Source organism: Mobula hypostoma, chromosome 24, assembly GCF_963921235.1.
Source record: "Mobula hypostoma chromosome 24, sMobHyp1.1, whole genome shotgun sequence".
NCBI classification, from domain to species: Eukaryota; Metazoa; Chordata; class Chondrichthyes; order Myliobatiformes; family Myliobatidae; genus Mobula; species Mobula hypostoma.
Genome location: NC_086120.1, coordinates 17940632 through 17953678, shown reverse-complemented (window position 1 = coordinate 17953678; position 13047 = coordinate 17940632). Strand labels below are relative to the sequence as shown.

The 13047-nt window shown below is 43.7% G+C and overlaps 1 protein-coding gene across 4 annotated transcripts in view; it reads right to left on the bottom strand.

Moving 5' to 3' along the window:
- matk (megakaryocyte-associated tyrosine kinase) overlaps window positions 1–10974 on the bottom strand; it is an 84431-nt gene extending 73457 nt beyond the window's left edge. For 2 of the 4 annotated variants that reach the window (XM_063032672.1, XM_063032673.1), the window contains exon 1: window positions 10225–10399. The gene's annotated coding sequence lies outside the window, so the exon portion shown is untranslated. Of the gene's footprint in view, window positions 1–10224; window positions 10400–10876; window positions 10895–10923 lie in introns of those variants that run through there. The other 2 variants (XM_063032674.1, XM_063032675.1) reach the window with 2 other exon arrangements.
- Between the last annotated feature and the right edge of the window lie 2073 nt (window positions 10975–13047).

Below are 13047 nucleotides of genomic sequence, written 5' to 3'. Positions count from 1 at the left end.
TGTAAATAACCACGTCTTTTTTCCAGTGCTTTGTCAAAGTTTAGTCACCCAATTCAGTTTAGTGCAAAATTAATACTTCTTCTTTCATAAGCAAGGTGCCATCGGCACCAGAAATGAGAAATAAAACAGAAAATGCTAAAAACATCTTGAGGTCAGATAGTATCGATCGAGAAAGAAACAGATTTATGACTGTCAAATCCAATAAAAATAATCAATCTGAAATATTTCCTCTGATGTTCAGATGCTTGAATATTTCTGACTTGCTGAATATGTCCAGTATTTTAAGCTTTAATTCATTCTTTGCAGTTTTTTAACCATCTGGTTTACCCAAGTTTGTCCAAAAATTGCTTTACTTTCAATTATTTGGCTCATTTTAGTCTCTTAGAGAAAATACCAGTTGTAGAAATTTACCCTGAAGTGTAAAAAGGACAAAGCTGGATTGACATTGCATGTCACTGCCCAGTAACCTGTCACCTTTTAGCTTGCTTGAACACTTGAGATGAAAAGTGTCTTTATTATCAGCTGCTCGGATCTATTCTTCTCAAATAGAACCTCAGTAAAGTTTGTACAGCATCTTGACATCAAAGGCCCCATAAAAGCAGAGAGTAGTTCGGCTAACAGAAATGCAATAGTAATGCTGCAAGTGGTCTTCGCCTCTGCAAAAATGTTCTGAGACAGGAGCATCTAACTGATGGGTGCGCATGTTGTTATTGAAGAATCAAAGGTTTCCTTCTAGCTTGGCAGATACATAAGAGACTGCATGAGCTGTAAATTGGAGCAGAGAATTAGCTGCTGGAAGAACTCAGTGGGTCATGCAGTGTCTTTGGAGGTGAAGAGATGGTCCACATTTCTGGTCTAGATCCTACATCTGGTGTCCTAAGTAACAGAAATGTTGGGAAATTGAAATCAGGTTCCACTCACCACCATGTGGAGACAAATGCATTAGAAAGCCTACAGAACAGGATGCTGGAATGATTCCAGTGTAGAGAGCAACTTACAGTAAGGAGGCAAACACGAGGAAATCTGCAGATGCTGGAATTTCAAGCAACACACATAAAAGTTACTGGTAAACTTACTAGCTCTTCTTTCAGTTAGCCCTGACGAAGGGTCTCGGCCCGAAACGTCGACTGTACGTCTTCCTAGGGATGCTGCCTGGTCTGCTGCGTTCACCAGCAACTTTTATGTGTGCTGCAGTAAGGAGTCTATCTATTTCTAGGGAAGATCATCCCTTCCTGCTGCCTTGAGCCTGCAAAGAGGAGCAGTGGTGGGAAGAGGCAGAGGTTTCACCAGAACAGCTTCAGTCAGGTCATTAGTTCATTAGTGGTCTTGTTCTTCTCTGCTGCTGCAGCCCAGTCAGTCTCAAAGCAAGAGTGGTCTCTATTGAAATGGGTGACTTGGCCGCCAACAGTTAGGGGCAAAAAGGCTGGCTCACTTTTCCCCTATTCAGCCGTTGCATTGCGATCAGCAATGGGAGTCCTGGTTTTGCTGGGGTTACCCTGGTCATAAAGGTAACGTGAAGGCAGCAGAAGGGATCCGAACTCACTTGTAGAACCGGTTCGGATGGAGCTAGGATGCAGCCAAGGGCAGAAAACACCGATGCAAGTAAGTGATAGCAATCACAGTGTTAGACCAGAACAACAGGAAAGCACGTAGACAAGCAATGCAATATGAATGGAGAACATTAGTTTCTGATAAGTAGTTCAAACGAACGCAAGTAATTATTTATTTATTCAGAAGTGCACCACATCACCCAATTACACCTGTGTGACCACGCAATCTCAGAGATGGTGCACAAATCCCTCAGAGACAGTGTTGGAACTGAACGCTGGTCACGGTCACTGTCACTGTAATTGTATTACGCTAACTGCTATGCTTACTGTGCCACTCCTCGCCGAGAGAGAATAACTCCCAGGCTACAATTGGAACAATGTTTCTTGAACAATATATTGTAAATTGAAAAGGGAGCAGATTATTTTAAATCTAGAATTGAATTATAAATACAAACTAATTATCAGTTTCATAGTACAGAATCCCCTCGGATCAAGGGCGATAGTGTAATGCAATTTCATATTGTTAGAGGGCAATGCTGCTAATTGAAATATAGCCCTGAGTTAAAGGCAATCATAAATTTAGTTACCACAAATTGAGGATGCAGATTAAGAGGTACGGTAATAAAAAAAAAACATACACATTTAAACACAAACAAGAGAAAATCCAGCCCTGTATCTCTTTCACCAATCAACTTCCCAACTCTTTACTTCACCACTCCCCAACTCTTTACTTCACCACTCCCCATCCTCCCAGTTCACCCATCACTTTGTGTTTCTTGCTCCCCTCCCCTCACCTTCTTTTCTCCAGTCCTGATGAAAGGCATCAGCCCAAAATGTCAACAATATTCTTTTCCATAGATGCTGCCTGGCTTGCTGAGTTCCTCCAGCATTTGGTGTGTGTTACACATTTAATTAAATGTATTTTTTTAGTTTGCAATAAATTCCCTTCAGGAATAAAGACTCTACTGAACAAGTGGCACAGCTATTATGACCAGAGAGATTTCAATTAGAATAAAAGCACACAATATGGACAAAAGCCTGCAGATTGGACAATTTTTGAAAAATAAGAAAGCAAAGATGGCGCTAAGTGGCAACTCCTTTGCTTGCATCTTTGGAAACAGTTCTATTTCTATCTTTGATATCTCTTTTCTCACTTTTCAAGGTTCTTTTGAAGTCTCTGACCTGGATTACACTCTGACATCGGTTCTTTGTGGGAATGGGACCCACTCTCAGGGCCTCACGACCGGCCGCTTTTTGATATCCCAAGGATGCGGCCTGGAAGACCAGCGCGCCTTCAGGGTTCCAGATTTTCGTGGCTCTGGAGACGGGCTGAGTCAAGGCCAGCGCTCCTGACTGAGGCGTCGCGGGAGAACACGGAACATTGGGAGCAGCGGGTTAGGTGCTGGCTGGTTGTCCAGAGACCTGAGCCTTTCCGGGGCCAATTCTCTGGGCACAGAGCTTGGAAAACGCGACGCAACAGACTTTTATCACCATAAATCAGCGAGTTGTTTGTTATGTCTCCCCTCACGCTGTGAAACGGGGACACCTCTTTTTCCCTTACTGGGGGGGAGAGGGAGAGAGGGAGAGAGGGAGAGAGGGAGAGAGGGAGAGAGGGAGAGAGGGAGAGAGGGAGAGAGGGAGAGAGGGAGAGAGGGAGAGAGGGAGAGAGGGAGAGAGGGAGAGAGGGAGAGAGGGAGAGAGGGAGAGACTGTGGTATGTTGAATTAGTACTGTAGTCTTTGGGGTACTGCAAGTCTGTGTCTTTATTGATACTTTGCTGCATGCATGAGAGTTCAGTGGAGGGCACCAATGCTTTTTTGCTGGTGGGGGTGGGGATCAGGATTGTTGCCTTGCTGCTGTTTATGTGTGGGAGGGGGAATTGGGGGGGGCTTTGGGGTTCTAACATTTTACTGTCATTCATTCGTCGGGGCGCTCCTCTGTTTTTGAGGATGTTTGCGTAGAAAAAGCATTTCAGGATGTATATTGTATACATTTCTCTGACATTAAATATATCTATTGAAATGATGAAATATAACATGAGAGTAAACTAAATGTATAAACTAATTGTAAGAACTATTACAAATATGCGAAAAGGGACTGGTAAAAGTAAACCTCTACATTTTTGAGACACTTGGGATAAATTATAATGGAGAATAGGGAGACAGCAGAAATACTAATTATTTTTGAGTTTGTCTTTCACAGATGGTCACAAAGGATGGGAAATGTGATACAGAAATTAGACGAAGAATTGAGATTGCAAGATCAACGTTCTGGAGCCTGAGTGATGTGCTATGTGGCAAGAGGTTGGACTTTGGGCTGTGTTGTAGAATTTGGAAATGCTACGTTTGGAGCAGTCTGTTGTATGGAGTGGAATCGTGGACCTTATGCAAGGAAGTGCAACGACGACTGGAGGCATTTGAAATGTGGTGTTTAAGGAGAATGCAGGAAATTAGATGGGTGATGAAGGTCAGTAATATGGAAGTGTTGAAGAGAGCGAGGAGAGAAAAGGAGTTTCTGAAGAATGTGCAGAAAAGGAAGCTGGAATATGCTGGGCACTTGTTAAGAGGTGGTGGACTGCAGAAATTGTTATTGGAAGGAATGATAGAAGGAAAGAAGGAAAGAGGAAGGCAGTGAACCACTTGGTATGATAATATGAGGCAATGGACTGGGCTGAGTTATGCTGAGGCCAGAAAAAGAGCGCAAGATCGAAGAAGATGGAGTTGCATAGCCAAACCCCGGATTCGGGACGGCATCCACTGACTGACTGACTTTCACAGAAGAGAAACAAAAACATGCTGGATATTGTGGAGAACACCTGGGGGGGGGGGAGGGGGGGGGAGAGAGAGAAGGGGAAGAGAGAAAAGCATGGAATACCAAAGGGGAGAAAAGCTGAAAAATCCTCATACATCTAAAACCAAAGCAGAAAATGCTGGGAATGCTCAGTATGTCAGGCCTATCTGTGGGAAGAGACAGAGTCAGTGTTTCAGAGGAAGATCTTTCATCAGAAAGGAAAATGAAACTAAGTAAGTTTGTAGAGCTGCAGGGAGATGGGGGTGGGGATATGTCTCTGGTAGGGTTAAACTGGGATGACTATGGGGATAATCTATAAACAAGGTTACAAGATCATAAGATATAGGAGTAGAATTAGGCCATTTGGCCCATTGAGTCTGCTCTGCCATTTCATCACGGCTGATATTATTCCTCTCAGCCCCAATCTCCTGCCTTCTCCCTGTATCCCTTCAGTCAATGAGTGAATAGGAGCACTTGGTGAGACAATAGACAAAAGTACCAGGCGTTCAGGATGACCTAATATGTGTTTAGTTTCTTCAGTATGGAGGAGACACATTGTGAGCACTGATGCAGTGGAAGAAGCTTCATCTGGGAGGATTGTTTGAGTGCCAGGTTGGAGGGAAGAGATAATATAAGGGGACGGGTGTTGCATGGGAAAGACGCTGTGAGACAGGAGATGCTTAGTGTGGATGGAAGAGTGAACCAGGGAGTTGCGAAAGAAAGGGTTCTTTCTGAACGCTAATACACAAGCGGAAAGGGTACAATCTGATTGGTGGTTGGATTTTACTGAAGATGGCAGAAATTGCAAATATGATCCATTGAATGCAGAAACTGCTGGGATGGAGAGTACGGACCAAGATAACTCTATCCTTCCTTTGTCCAGGAGTAGACAGGGGTGAGAGCAGCAGTGTGGAAAAACAAAGTCAATGAGATACGGCCATGGCCTCTGTTCTTCCACAGTAAACAGGAAGCCATGGCTCAGAAAGAAGAAAGGTCTCTCAGAAAAACCTGTGTGGATGTTCTTTTCATCGGAAAACAGAAGAACTGGAAAAATGGAATGGAGTCCTCACGGGAGGTAGGTGGGAGAAAGTATCAAGATGACTGTGGAAGTTTGTGAGAACTATGGGGGTCTGAGCATCTGAATCAAGTTTATTATCACTGAATTATGTGATGTCAGATTTGTTGTATGCAGTATGGTGCAAGGACATGAAATTACTATAAAAGTTACAAAAACAGAGTTTGTGCAAAAATTAGAAAAAAGAATAACAAGGTAGAGAATTTATGGAACATTCAGAAATCTGATGGCTTAGCAGAAGCTGTTTCTGAATTGTTGATAGTAGTCATAGTCATACTTTATTGATCCCGGGGGAAATTGGTTTTCATTACAGTTGCACCATAAATAATAAATAGTAATAAACCATAAATAGTTAAATAGTAATATGTAAATTATGCCAGGAAATAAGTCCAGGACCAGCTTATTGCCTCAGGGTGTCTGACCCTCCAAGGGAGGAGTTGTAAAGTTTGATGGCCACAGGCAGGAATGACTTCCTATGACGCTCTGTGTTGCATCTCGGTGGAATGAGTCTCTCGCTGAATGTACTCCTGTGCCCACCCAGTACATTATGTAGTGGATGGGAGACGTTGTCCAAGATGGCATGCGATTTGGACAGCATCCTCTTTTCAGACACCACCGTCAGAGAGTCCAGTTCCATCCCCACAACATCACTGGCCTTACAAATGAGTTTGTTGATTCTGTTGGTGTCTGCTACCCTCAGCCTGCTACCCCAGCACACAACAGCAAACATGATCGCACTGGCCGCCACAGACTCGTAGAACATCCTCAGCATCGTCCGGCAGATGTTAAAGGACCTCAGTCTCCTCAGGAAATAGAGACGGCTCTGACCCTTCTTGTAGACAGCCTCAGTGTTCTTTGACCAGTCCAGTTTATTGTCAACTCGTATCCCTAGGTATTTGTAATCCTCCACCACGTCCACACTGACCCCCTGGATGGAAAAAGGGGTCACCAGTACCTTAGCTCTCCTCAGGTCTACACCAGCTCCTTAGTCTTTTTCACATTAAGCTGCAGATAATTCTGCTCACACCATGTGACAAAGTTTCCTACCGTAGACCTGTACTCAGCCTCATCTCCCTTGCTGATGCATCCAACTATGGCAGAGGCATCAGAAAACTTCTGAAGATGACAAGACTCTGTGCAGTAGTTAGTCCGAGGTGTAAGTGGTGAAGAGAAAGGGAGACAAGACAGTCCCCTGTGGAGCCCCAGTGCTGCTGATCACTCTGTTGGACACACAGTGTTGCAAGCACACGTACTGTGGTCTGCCAGTCAGGTAATCAAGAATCCATGACACCAGGGAAGCATCCACCTGCATCGCTGTCAGCTTCTCCCCCAGCAGAGCAGGGCGGATGGTGTTGAACGCACTGGAGAAGTCAAAAAACATGACCCTCACAGTGCTCGCTGACTTGTCCAGGTGGGCGTAGACACGGTTCAGCAGGTAGATGATGGCATCCTCAACTTCTAGTTGGGGCTGGTAGGTGAACTGGAGGGGATCTAAGTGTGGCCTGACCATAGGCCGGAGCAGCTCCAGAACAAGTCGCTCCAGGGTCTTCATGATGTGGGAGGTCAATGCCACCGGTCTGTAGTCATTGAGGCCGCTGGGGCACGGCGTCTTCGGCACAGGGACGAGGCAGGACGTCTTCCACAGCACAGGAACCCTCCGGAGCCTCAGGCTCAGGTTGAATACATAGCGAAGTACTCCACATAGCTGAGGGGCACAGGCTTTGAGCACCCTGGTACTGACACCATCCGGTCCTGCAGCCTTGCTTGGGTTGAGACATTTCAGCTGTCTTCTCACCCGTTCAGCTGTGAGACCCACCGTGGTGGTTTCGTGTGGGGAAGGGGTATAGTCATGAGAGCAGGGTGGGGGACTGTGAGGAGGGGTAGGAGTGGAGAGTGGAATATGTGTTGGTTGGGGGCCGACAACAGATGGCTCACGTGGGGGATGGGCAGGGGCCACAATGTCAAATCTGTTAAAGAACAGGTTAAGTTCGTTGGCCCTGTCCACACTGCCTTCTGCTCCTCTGTTGCTAGTTTGCTGGAACCCAGTGATGGTCCTCATCCCCCTCCAGACCTCTCTCATGCTGTTCTGCTGGAGTTTCCACTCAAGCTTCCTCCTGTACCTGTCTTTAGCCTCCCTGATCCTGGCTTTCAGGTCCCTCTGTATCGCCCTCAGCTCCTCCCTATTTGCATCTCTAAACGCCCTCTTTTTAGCGTTCAGGATGTCCTTAATGTCCTTTGTTACCCATGGCTTGTTATTTGAATAACAAAGGACAGTTCTTGTCGGAACATGGCAGTCCACACAGAAGTTGATGTAATCAGTGATGCACTCTGTGAGCCCATCAATATCCTCTCCATGTGGCTCACAGAGTGCCTGCCAGTCTGTCACCTCAAAACAACCCTGGAGCGCCTCATAAGCCTCCTCCAACCATTTCCTCACTGTCCTCGAGGTTGCAGGTTTACTCTTCACCAGAGGCACGTAGCAGGGTTTTAGATGCACCAGGTTGTGATCTGACCTTCCCAGTGGGGGGAGGGGAGAGGAGCTGTATGCATCCTTAACGTTAGCGTACATCAAATCCAGAGTCCTCTCCCCTCTGGTTGTACAGCTCATATATTGCGTGAAGTTGGGCAGTGTTCTAGCCATGGTAACCTGGTTGAAGTCACCCGAGATGGTAATGAGGGCACTCGGGTGCTGGATTTGTAATCTGGCTGTGACGCTGTAAATGATGTTACACGCCGACATTGGATTGGCAGAGGGAGGGATGTACACAACAACCACAATTGCATGCGAGATTTCCCTTGGCAAATAATATGGCCGGAGTCCAACAGCAAAAAGTTCAATATCCGGGCTACAAACATGTTCCTTGATCGTAATATGCCCAGGATTGCACCATCTGAAGACCTGGGTATAGGTCTTCAGGCTCCTGTACCACCTCCTTGATGAGAAGAGAGCATGTCCCAAATGGTGAAGGAACTTAATGACGGGTGTAACTTTCCTAAGGCTCCTCTTGAAGATGTCCTCAAAGGTGAGGCTAGAAGTTGTGCCCATGATGAAGCACAATAACAAATGAATTGGTTACACGCTTTCAGAATTCCATGGATTCTAAAATATCCATGGATTGGAAGAGAGTGAACAAGAAAGAAAGGAGAAATGGGAACGGAGGCAAGTTAAGCTGCCGTCAGTTCAGACGGCTGTGTGGAAGCTTCTATGGGATATCTATCCGTTTCTCATTCTTTCCCCTCCTCTTTTAAGATTAAACTGATGTTTACCTCAAATTGAATGGATCCCAGAAGAGTTTATTTCATGAGCTCCCATCTTCATTCACCTTGGTCCTACTACCTAATATTTTAATTACTAACAAACAAGGGAGTTAATACAAAAATGAAAGAAGGATGCCTGCATTGTTCCCCACCCCCCAATAAATTTCTTTTGGGCTACTTGTCTGTCTAGAAAATTAACTCTTAATTTCTGGAGTCCTTTGGGACTATGGTGGATCTACAACCCCCAAAATGAACTCTATTAAATTGAAGTGATCAACCTGGGCCCTGCACACCACTACTAGTATCAATTTGAAACTGCTGATAAATTTGCACACACTTTTGTCCCCTCTGCAGTGGCTGGAAGTCACTAAACGCCAGTCCCACTGTGTTTTACTTTAGTTCTGCTGATAAAATATCCATGATGCTTTTGTTCCTTTGTGCAGTTATCTCCCTGAAAACATTGCTTCTGTAGAGATGGTATTTGTCACTCCACAAATCCAGCACACTGGGTCAACACTCAATCATTCTCCAAGCACCAAGATGACTTGCCAGCCATTAATTAGCCACATGTAATCTTCCAAATGTAGTTTTTTTTTCACAAATGACCATGAACATTGCAATGACAGACTAGTTTTCTGAGTTCTGTTCTAATATTTCTCAATAGCTGAAATACTTGTATTGGCTTTATCCAGCTGACAATCTGGCCAAACTGCACAACCCATATCTGCTGAATTGGACATTTTCAAACCCTGAAATAATTTTCGTCTTGCTTTAAAAATACAAGTTTAAAATGTCGATCCATTAAGTAATAGGCCATTTTACCCCAGCAGTTCACCATCATTTACAAGCTGCCTGTGAGCTGGATACCAAACAAGGCTAAACATCTCAAGTTACAAACAATCTCCAAAAATCTGCAGGAATAATTCGGCAGGTCAGGCAGCAACTGTGGAGGGTGAGGGGCAGGGAAGGAATTGACAACGCATTAGGTCGAAACCCAGAAACAGGACTTAAAACAGCAACAATTCCTTTCCTCTTCGACCAGCTGAGTTCCTCCAGTAAACTATCTGTTGCTCCAGATTTCAGCACCTGCGCTCTCTTGTGTCTCCATTTTAAACTGTCTGATTTAAGTGCAATACTCTAGGCACAGGAGGATTACAATATTCGCCTCTTGTCACCTTTCCCGAGATTTTAAAACCGTAGAACTGATAACTTTCTCGGGTCTTCCCCTCTCTGAATTCTTTATAAATCGATGCCTAGCACTGTATAACAATATCTTTCTAATTTACGTCAGTGACATTTTGACACTCCTAGCTCACAATTTATTTTATGTTGCGAAGTAACACTCATTTCAAGAGTTGGGCCCCTCCCCCATTTGCCAGTCGACTACACAATGGAAAGAACTGAAATCCTTATGACAGCAGCTTCGGCAAAGACAAGCTTACAAAAAGTTTGTTTCTGTTATTAATCTCAAAGCAACCTTCTTTTAATCAGCTAATCGAAAAACACGGAGATTACCATCAACAAGTGAAATTAAATGTGTGAAATTACTTACGGCAGGAGGTTTTTTTTGGGAGAACTAGCGATGAGAAATTCAGCACTGAAAACTGCTGGCATCCCGAGAAAGCATTTCGCCGCTTATTCTGTGCTGTAGCACTCTTGAGCAACAGCCAGGACGGCAAAAACTGTGCAGAATTTCTATCGTTTCATAAGAACTCGCATCAATGCCTTCTCTGAGGCACACAGCTAATTAGCATTTCAACACTACATTTACCCAAGAAGTATTCTTCCTATTGGTCGCCGATCAGCTAGATCACTTCTGCTCTTGAGCGCCAGGCCCTCCAGCAATGAGGGATATTTTTGAATTTATCACAGGAATGCTGGCATGCTTCGCATATAAACATTTGTCAGAGGCATTGACTCAAACAGATTGATCTGAGATTACTGCCTCTACCTAACGCAGAGCAAGCTTACCAACATGACTCTTGCAGGGCAATATTTCAATGATCACACTGGGTTTAAGTTCCTTGCATTCCCAGAAAGCTGTTAGTCTGATTTAAATTCCCCGTGTGTGTGTGTGTGTGTGTGTGTGAGAAATTTTGAGTTTACCAGCAATATTCCCTGTGGACCTATTTCCCCTGCAACAAACCATGCCCATCTATTCTATAATTAGCATTACCTTCCTGCCCGCTCTGAAATTTAGTCACCTCTGTCGTGCTTCTGAGAATAAAGCATATCCTCGCACAATGCCCACCTGAGCAGGCTGCCGTCTTAACGTTGCAACTCCTGTCATACTGTAGCACCCTCTCACACTGCACTGATATCAGAACCTACAAATAGCAGCATGACATTTCATAAGGCGTAGACATTTTTTTAAGTCCTTTGCAGGAACCAACAGAATTCTCCACTGGTGGGCTCAGAGGTAATGAAACAAGTACGTCACTGAGTCAAAAATACTTGGATTTTTTAAGTAATATTTCTCTCTCCTTCACTTTCTTAATTGGGAGTGGTCATTGGATGTAATGAACCTTTAGGCTATGGCGCTTTCTCCAATTGATATTTATCTTCTGTAGGCTGAATAGTTAATCTTGCAAAACTGCGCAACCGTGAGAAGCTCAACGGTTCAGGAGCTATGAAAAGATTTTTTTTAAACTTCCCTGTAGAGGAAATGGGGGCTGCAGCTAAACTGAACACAAACAAGAAGGTTAACAAATAAAACTGGTTCAAATCAAATTATCTGGATGATTAATTAACTCACTGATGTGAATTTCTTCCCAGGAAACATCAGACAGTTCAAAGAACAATGGTTTTGCTATTAAAGTATTTATACGCCATTACAAACAACGCGTACATTGAGGGAGTGAAAAGCACATTCAGCCCAAAAATGTGACTGTTTATTCATTTCCATAGATGCTGCCTGACTTGCTGAGTTCCTCCAACATTTTGCGTGTGTTGTTCTGTTGCAGTGAGCTTGACTCTTCGGGAGGAGTTTGCAAATCATCACATTTGCATTGAGTCACTTCTCAGTATTGAGGAAGCTAAAAACCCCATGACAGTGCGAGGACCTGATTCTGAAATGTTGTGAGGGTTTACTAATATCTTTGTATAGGTATCACAATATTATTACGCCTTTCATGACAGAAAATCCTGGCAATTCTGGACAATGTTTCCCACCCTGGCTGAACAGAGGAGCACTTTTAGTAACAGGCTGAGACAACTGCACTGCTCCAAAGAGCACTTCATGAGGTGATTCTTAGCCTCGGCCATTAGGCTCGATAATGAGTCAACCTATAGAAGGGGAAGTGATAACCCCCTCCTGTTAGAATATTTGGGGTAACTTGTTTTTTTATTCTTTCTTACTTCTCTTCTAATATTTCTATATTTGTATATCTGTGCACTTGTAATGCTACTGTGACACTGTAATCTCCCTGGGATCAATAAAGTAACCATCTATCTACGTCATAACATTACAAAACACCAGAGCTGACTAAATGGAATAAAAGCACATAGAGCACAGTAAGATGAACAGAACCCTGACAACGATCGACTGAGCAAACACGAGGAAATCTGCAGATGCTGGAAATTCAAGCAACACATACAAAATGCTGGTAGAACACAGCAGGCCAGGCCTATAGATCCTGCCTGGCCTACTGTGTTCTACCAGCATTTTGTGAATGATCGACTGAGTCGCAGTTATACATATATTTTACCTCATGTATGTTTGTTCAAGAAGGTAAAACAAGGGTGTGAAAAAATATTAGGAATTGATTACAAATTCTGTCAAAAAGCAACATTGCGTGTACGGAACAAATTTAAACAGACATCATAAATGAGGCTTGTAGGTCTGTCACTTGATTTTTTTTCTTATTTAGTAAATTTATAAAGAGAACTGAGTCATAAGACTACAAATTGTGAAAGTTTCTTACAGTTTTTACAAAAGCTTGATCATTATTTTAGTGAAATTGGTGCTGAAATTAACAGAATTCTGGCAATGCACATTACACCCACACTGATTCACAGCAGGGTTACTCTACAGAAGGAGCTGATTTAGCTAAGTGGATGTAAGAACAGATGAGTTAGTGCTGCTCTCCAACTTTCCAGCAGTACTACAATGCTTTTCTTTTGAACAACTTACTATTCCATCAAAGGATTCTCTTTAGTTGCCTACACCTCTTAGGATTGTAAATATCTCCATCAGATTCCCTTTTACCCTTCCCTGTTCCAACTCCAACAACCCCAGCTTCTCCTGTCTAATAATGTAACTAAAATCCCAGACCCTAAGGTTTACACATCTTTTCTAACATGCTATTATTACCCAAGAGGACATCATAGCTTCTTTGCTCTTACTTACGGCTGCTATTTACAAACCCAAAATTCT